The following is a 7640-nucleotide window of genomic DNA, read 5'->3' as shown; positions in this document are numbered from 1 at the left end:
TTAACACATTGCCGTGAGCCAGAGACTACGTTTGTATGTAGGTTTCAAGTGGAGATTGTGTGTACCATTTCCCTTCGTTTTGTTGTGTGTTTTTTTTAGCACATATAGATATGTGTATATATGTTTATTTTTATTTTTTTTTTATACAAATACAAATCTATTTGATGAGTGCTGGAGCTCTTTTCCGATGCTGTCGTCTTTACTGAGTGCTCTTTGTGTTTTGGCTTGGGCATGAATTGTCGTTCGTCCGCTGTGTTGTGTCGTTGTTGTTGCCGTTGATGATGATGCTGCTGTTGCTGCTGCTGTTTTTGTTGTTGTAATTTTTATCTCTTCTCGTTCTTCTCTTATTTATATTTATTTCTCATCTTTATTTGCTTCGTTCGGTCGTTTAGTGTGTTCGCTCACAATCTTTACACCTCTTCACGACGCGAATAAGAAAAACCCAAATCACTGCCGAGTCGAGTGAAGAGAAACAAACAGAAAAGCATACACAAGCAGAGATGAAAGAAAGAAAAAACAACAAAAATATAAAGAAGAAGCCAATGAGTCGAAAAAAACGAGCATGAAGCAGCGGCAGCATCAGCATCCAAAAAGCCAAGAAGAAAACAAGAAGTAATCACAAAAGCGAACGAATGAGAGAAAAAAAGGAGAGAATAAACAACAACAACAACAACAGCAGCAGCACACACAACAATATTTTGAAAACTCTTATAGGAAACGTCTTGGCGGCGTATAAGACTGTGCACACGGTATTGTGAGGGAGACTGGTGAATAGGTGACAGTGCAGTGTTCGCCAAAGATGGAAGAGGAAAGAGAGAATTCGAAATGCCAATAAGACAGCGTGATTAGTGTAGTCACTGAACGTGGTGCTCCGTTCTCTTGCTTCGTCACCGAGACCCATGAGCTCTTGATGTTGGCCTCTCTCTGATTGTGTATGAGCGGGCGGGTGCGAGAGCGAGCGAACGACCGCTTGCGTGTATGTGTGTGTGTGTGTACGCGGTCTCGCTCTCTTTCTCTCTTTCTCGATCGCAGATATGCGCAGAGTAACAGGCATGTGTGTTGCAATGTTGTCGGCTCGAATGCTGTATGCTACAGCACGATCGACCCGCTCTGTGTATGCATATGTAATGGACAATAGTTCAACTCTTTTCGAACTCAATGGCAATAACAAAAACAACGAGAGAAAAAATAAACGTTGTCGACGACGGCGGGTGAGACGGCACCTCGAACGTTCGCCGTGCTAGCGATGCACGACCGAAGGAGATGCACGATGTGATCACAGATCGCCATCTTATATGAATGATCGAATCAAGCCGTGCACGTACGTTGCTCGCATGGAGTGCACACATCGCTTGGCTCAACAGCACCTACAATTCCAGCGCACGTATGTTCAATTCTTTGTTCATCGAATCACCTGAACGAATCAATCGAACGCTTGCGCTACACCGATCATTCGACCGACCAAGCGTTGAATATACGACCATCGCCGTGGCAACTGATGTCGTTGATTGGTGCGCCCCATAATCTGCGCAGTTGCTGCGAGAAACATTTTTCGTACAGAAGTAGTTTCAGTTCAAACACGGACACCTGCTAAAAATCTATGGGAATTGTCTCCATTTCAAATCAGTTTTTTTTTATTAAATCCGCACATTTTAAAAACATTTTGTGAAAAAAATTTCAACACATACCGATACGACGAATCCAAAACGGGTGGAAATGTGATCGTCACTTAACCAAAACAACTCTAATCAGCTCTAATCAATACACAACATCAAGCGCGAGAGAGAAGCAATTGAATTAACAATTGAGACAATGCAAAGCTCGCACTCGATTCGCGCATTGTGAGAGGAACACCGAACAATCTCTGTGTGTGTTTTTTTCTTCTCGTTTCGGTTCGATTTTTGTTGGTTTTTGTTTTTAAAATCTCATCCGTTTTTGTTGTAGTTCGGCACGGACTATTTACATTTTCGTTTATTCAAAATCAAACAACGATTAACAGTGTGAATGACAAACACCTCGTACATTTGAACGAAGTTAGTTAGTGAATATATCGAATATTTAATGGTGATAATGTGATAATATTTTGAAACGGAATAATTAGATTAATGCCGGAATAAGTTGTTGTTCATTTCCAAAAGAAAAAATAGAAGAAAAAAACACCGACCAATGTTGAAAACATCCATTTAGTTGCAATTGAGAATCAAACAGTGTCGCCTCAACTACACTTTTTTTTGTATACACGTACATTGATTTCAGACGTTGACTCATTGGAAAAATTAAAACGACGACGACAACGAAGAAAAAAGTATAAATTTTTTATAGTTTTAACCACGGGCTTATGTGCTTTTTGCTGTTTCATGTGATTTAAGTGTGATTTTTCATTAAAAACAAACTCAAAGAATTCAACAAACGAAGAGAAGAGAAGAGAAGAAAAACCAACAACGTTAAAGTTAGTCATCTGAAATTGATTCAGAAATCAACGAATTCGTCCACAATAATTTATCAAATAAAATCACGAATGATTTTTTTTATTTTATTTCTATTTACATAAGGTGAGTTGCGAGACTTCAAATTTTTTTTATTTTGTGTAGTATATATATGTGTGTGTGTATCGTTCGATATCGCCATCCGTCAATGATCTATGAAATGCGTTGATATTTTCGACACCGTGATGGCCCGACATAAAAATAAAATCCGTCTGACACCGACATCGACGAAATCTCTGACGAAAAAAAGATACCGAATTGTGCAAGTTTTATTGATTTTCTATCAACAGAAAAATCTCTTGTTTATTGATTGCATTTACGATGCGAAACGAAATGCGCGCTCTTAACGTCATTTATGCACATATGTGTGTCTGCGCACAAAACTTGTCCACTTTTGTTGTAGTTTTTCATCTACTCGTTCGACTGGTTTTTTTTTGCTCTCTTGCCAGATTCATTTCCTTTATTATTTCTCGGTTGGAGTGCGTTTGCTTTTGATTCTAAAATGTCATATATAGGCATTAAGTTATGGAGCGGTTTTTTTTTTCATTTCGTTCGCTTCTTTGTGTGCGATGAATACGGAACATATATACATGCATATATGTCTATGTCCATCGCGCGTTGTAATCAACATTTATAGCAACAGGTAACCGGCAAATCCATACAATTTTGCGATTCGGTGGTTTGTTGTTATACTTGTTTCGAAGCAAACCAACGAGATTGTTTGTAAACAAAGCATTCTGGCCTGCTCTCTCCGTGGAATTGCCATGGGAGTTTTGGAATTGCAATTATTTAGGGTTTTGTTTTGAAGCCAAACGCTCCCGCGCGCTCATCGATTCTACAATTTAAATGACAATTCATATATCCAATTAAAAACTCAATTGGCTATAGCAATATATTGTAACACAGTACGAGACGGCACAGCACTTTGTTGTGTACTAGGAAGTGTGTTCAATGGCAATTGCCTTTCAATTCAATGTGTTTTTATTTTTGCTCTCTCGTTTGTTTACACAACACAATCCGTTTCAACGCCCGAACAACAAAATGGCAAAATGGTCATTGGTACAGTTGCCAAATTACCTTCGATGTGACGATGTGTGTGTTCCATTAAGCAAAGTCAAAGTGATTAATATCGTTGTCGAAATTTAAAATGACCGCATTTAAGGTTCGTCGCTGTCTGCTGAAGTCTTTTTGTTTCGGTGCGTGCGTGCGAAGGTTATCTTGTTTGCGATATTGATCGGGCACAACGGTAAATCAATTATCAATTGAAATGAAATGACATTTGCACACACACACACACACACACACACACACACACAAACAGAATCAACCAAGTGAAAAATAGTCTCGCATTAGGAATCAATGAGTTTCACTGCCATTTTCAGTACCTAGTTAAATGCAATACATTCAAATCCATTGGTAAAATGTCCAAATTGAAATGAAATGCTTGGCATCGAGAAAAGCCACACTAATCAATAGCCATGAATCATACACATACAGACATAACGAGTGGAAAAAGTGAGCAAAATCATTTGGGCCCAGCAAAGCGTGAGCCAAAAGAAGATGCACAAACGAAATAAGCAATAACATCGTAAAAAGTAATCCTCGAAAATATCATATAGAATTATTGAACGAAAATCGTATGCATACGTAAATTTACTTTTTATCGTTCAACATTTTACATAAACTACACACACACACAGGCGCACACACGATCATTTGTGCTACCACTGGTTGAAATTTTTTCGGTGTGCAGCGCCAAGAAACCGAGAAGAAAATGAGAAAAAAAAGGAATAAAACATATGCAACAAAACGAAGTACGAGAGAGACGAACAAACGAATGAGAAGGAAAAAAAATCCCAATAAGAACAACAATGAATAAGCGACTCAACGAAAATCCAACGTCAATGGCAACGGCAACGGCAGAATAGAAGTCAAGTAGATACACACTGGGTGCAAGACAAAGATATATTGCATTTGTATGTAATCGCCGGGGAATACAGAAACGGAAAATTTAAGAGAGGAAAAAACCCAAGCAGAAGATTTTAAGCATTGAAGATCATTTCTTTTGCTCCAATCCGATAATTGCAATGAAATAACCGAAAAATTCTTATATCAAAACATACCGAGGGAGATCAACAGACACTGACATGAGATTGAATCTTCCTGAATTACATATAAACAATTCTCATTGTGCTATCCTCTTTGGTGTGGAATCGATGGCAATAATGTGCGAATCATATCATCGTTCGCATATGTACGTATATTTAATTAATTCTTGATACAGACACACGGTTGTGTATGTGTCGTTCTGCCATGATTCGGTGTATATCTAAAACACCAAAACCGCTGCAGCGCACATAAAAAAAGACACACACACACATACAAACCGATTGTACGATTGCACCGAAAGTCGCCTATTCAGCACGAGAGAAACCTAGTGCATAGACAGAGTCGACAAACGACAACAACCAACGAATGGGCGAGAAGAAGAAAGAATAACCGTCGAAGAATCGGTGTACACGTAAACTATATCTGCAGCATTCATGTCTACTCCATTCCGTTAGGGTTTTTTTTCGTATCATTTCTGCTGGATTCAAAACAAGACAACGAAAAGAGCTACATTTTAGACACCACCATTCGACATCCATTCATACCAGCATGCAACACAACTTTTAGTGACTGCTTTGCCGCGTAAAATACGATTAACGTCGTCTGTGTGTGTTTTTTTCTCTCTCTCTCTCTCTCTTTCTTCTCTAATAATAATGCCAACACAATAGATCTCGCTTTTTTGTGCGAATAAAATGAGTTAGGATCTTTTTAATCAAACTATATTGACTTTTGGCCATTTTTTTTTCTCGAGGAAAAATGCGCAAAACAAAAATTTTGATTTAATTTCTTCTGTTGACGCGAGCATTCATTAGACATTGCATGCGAAATATAAGCCGTCGTTCTGCCCTTCTCTCTACCTATGCCGCTGATTCACTGCATCGAATCTTTTTCAGACATTTTCATAGTGTCAATCGAACTGAAATAATAATGGTGATAAACAACTGTAAGCGGAACGCATTTCATTACCTGTTCTTCTGCACTCTGTTTGTCGATAATACCACAGAAAAAAAAAGTGAAACGGTTCAAGAACAATACTGGCTGTTACATGTAAACGATGAACGGCGTTTTGGCAATTGTCACCTAATGTCGTTGAATCTTAATTTGACTCATATAGAGAGTATCAAACAATCTGGATATGAACCGGATTTGATGGCGTTGAGTCATGGATGACGTCATGACTGCACTACACATTCACACAATAGGTTCTCGTTCAACACTTTATTACAATCTCCGGCTGTTTAGTAATTGTAATTTAATGAAAATGATCAAGAGAAACGTACGGATGAATCCAGTGCGTGTGCACGATCCTTTTCAAAATAATGGAAAAAGTGTTGTTGGCCTGGCGGGCTGAGCGCACAATAAAAAGAGAGAAACTCTTTTTATTTTTCATCAAACAATTACGACGATTGAATGCAATAAGACGTGCTCATATTTGAGCTCAAACCCCATAATCATTGCGAATCAACAAGAACCGTACGAATTCAGTGAACAGTACACAATATCAAAAAGCAAGACCAAGAAAAGAGACACATATCGATCGAGAGCGAGAGAGCGAGATGAAAAAGGAAAAAATCAATATAAGAAACTAAATTTAATGTAAGCCATTAAAATGTATTTCAAAAGAAACGAAAGAGTGAGCAAGATGAAAACAACGTAGAAAATACCAAACGTCAGTAACAATAATAAAAAAAAGATACACACAGAAATAGAGAGAGAGAGAAATGTTGGAATTAAAGAACATCAATAGCAACAACAAAAACCTTTCATTCGATCCGAATATTATGGACAATAAAATTGGTCTGATTTAAAAGAAGAAGAAGAAGAAGAAGAAGAAGAAAAAAACACACAGCAATGAAGGGAAGAAGACCGCGGACACTGCGAAACCAATGAGAGAAAATCGTGTGCCTCTTATTATATATACACACATTTGGCCTCTCTCTCGCTCCATCAATGGAATCGCGCTGTAAATGTGTTTGGTTGCGTTGATGCACGTATACCATAAAATCATTACGACATCGCTGGCTGTGTTTTGGGATAGCCAAGGGCTCGCAGAAAAATGCAGGCAAACCATTTTCTGTCCCATCCCAGATCATCGCACCTCTCGAAGTATCACTGAGTCTGTTGGCCAGGAAGAAGTTTCCATTCTCAGCACGACCTTTTCCCGACAACAAAATCCAAATGGTCAACCAATGTGCAATGAGAGACGGATCAAATGACCCCAGCTGATTGTGAGGCTTAAAATTTGTGCTTTTTTTCTTCTGCGTTATACTATTGTCGTTGGTTTCATTTGTGATGGCCAGTAAAATATCGCATTCAATCTTGAAATACGATTCCCCATGTAATAAATAAAATCTGCTGGAGATGTCGATGAATATCGCATGCGTTTAAAACATTAGTGTTTCTTTTTAATGTGTAGTATATATACGCTATATATACGCTGTGATTCCAAAACAATCCCAAAAAGATACACAGAATATTTGTGAGTCAGATACGAACGAAAAGAGAGGAGAAAAAAAAATATTGAGGCACAAGCAATCAAAAAAGAAAATACGAAAAGTGCATTAAAACAGCGAAGCACAAGAAAAAATACATATGAAAAGAAAAGAAAAAAAGAAAACGGACAGAAATAAAAGCAACGAGATAAAGGAAGCACACACACGCAAGGAGTCCGCGGCGAGTGAACGAACATAAAAATCTACGACAACGTTGTCAAAAATGGGCGCAAGCAAGACAACCAGAGGAATGAGCGATGAAAGAGAGAATGAAATAGAGGCAAACAGAGAATAAACATAAGATATTGTCGGACCGTACAAGCGCTCCACATATGACTTGCAACACGCAACGATGCTTACGATCCAAAAAGCCAAAGGTTTTCGGTGAACGAATGCCAGCTTATTTCTTTGAGATATTCGTTTGCCTGGCTATCACATCAAGCAGCTCCTCGGTGTGTTTTTCTCGTCTCGTGTGTTTTGGTGCATGTGTATGCATTTTGGTTTTTTAATTGATTGCCATTAACGACTGACGAAACAAACAGTGAAAGCTCGG

At 38.4% G+C, this 7640-nt stretch overlaps 1 protein-coding gene across 6 annotated transcripts in view; it reads left to right on the top strand.

Moving 5' to 3' along the window:
• Positions 1–1405: 1405 nt before the first annotated feature.
• Positions 1406–7640, top strand: part of LOC129578473 (protein grainyhead) — a 144924-nt gene continuing 138689 nt past the window's right edge. For 2 of the 6 annotated variants that reach the window (XM_055467141.1, XM_055467138.1), the window contains exon 1: positions 1406–2552. The gene's annotated coding sequence lies outside the window, so the exon portion shown is untranslated. The remainder of the gene's footprint in view (positions 2553–7640) is intronic. The other 4 variants (XM_055467139.1, XM_055467143.1, XM_055467137.1 and 1 more) reach the window with 3 other exon arrangements.

This window comes from Sitodiplosis mosellana, unplaced genomic scaffold (genome assembly GCF_009176505.1).
Source record: "Sitodiplosis mosellana isolate CC-2019 unplaced genomic scaffold, AAFC_SMos_1.0 Smas_scaffold_6226, whole genome shotgun sequence".
Taxonomy (NCBI): domain Eukaryota; kingdom Metazoa; phylum Arthropoda; class Insecta; order Diptera; family Cecidomyiidae; genus Sitodiplosis; species Sitodiplosis mosellana.
This window is presented reverse-complemented; position numbering and strand designations above follow the sequence as displayed.